The sequence below is a fragment of the Calidris pugnax genome, unplaced genomic scaffold (genome assembly GCF_001431845.1).
Source record: "Calidris pugnax isolate Ruff unplaced genomic scaffold, ASM143184v1 scaffold123, whole genome shotgun sequence".
In the NCBI taxonomy this organism is placed as follows: Eukaryota; Metazoa; Chordata; class Aves; order Charadriiformes; family Scolopacidae; genus Calidris; species Calidris pugnax.
The window spans coordinates 1,327,509-1,327,904 of NW_015090876.1; positions in this window are offsets into that span (position 1 = coordinate 1,327,509).

The following is a 396-nucleotide window of genomic DNA, read 5'->3' on the forward strand; positions in this document are numbered from 1 at the left end:
CGACTCGGGAGCGGGGGGGGCGGCAGCCCGGCAACTTTCCCGGGAGGGAGGGGAATCGCGACGGGCCGCGGCCGGGGGTGCGGGAAGGTTGGGGGGGACCGCGGCCCCGTTCCCCCTTCCCCGCCCGGAGGTGCCGTCTCCCCGCGGCCGCGCACGGAGCTCCGCGGTGCCCGGCGGAGCCGCTCCCGGTGCCCGGCGCTCACGGCCGCCTCTCAACTAAGTTACCGAGAAGCCATTTCTGACCCGGCACCGTCCCCGGGAAGGGCAGACACCGGCAGGAACCCCCCCTCATCCCTTCTCTCCTCTCTCTGCACCTTCTTTTGCAGGCGCGGCTGGTCCCAGCTAAAGATGCCCGGAGCGCTGGGGGCATCGCGGCAGGCTCTGCCCCGTTAGCCC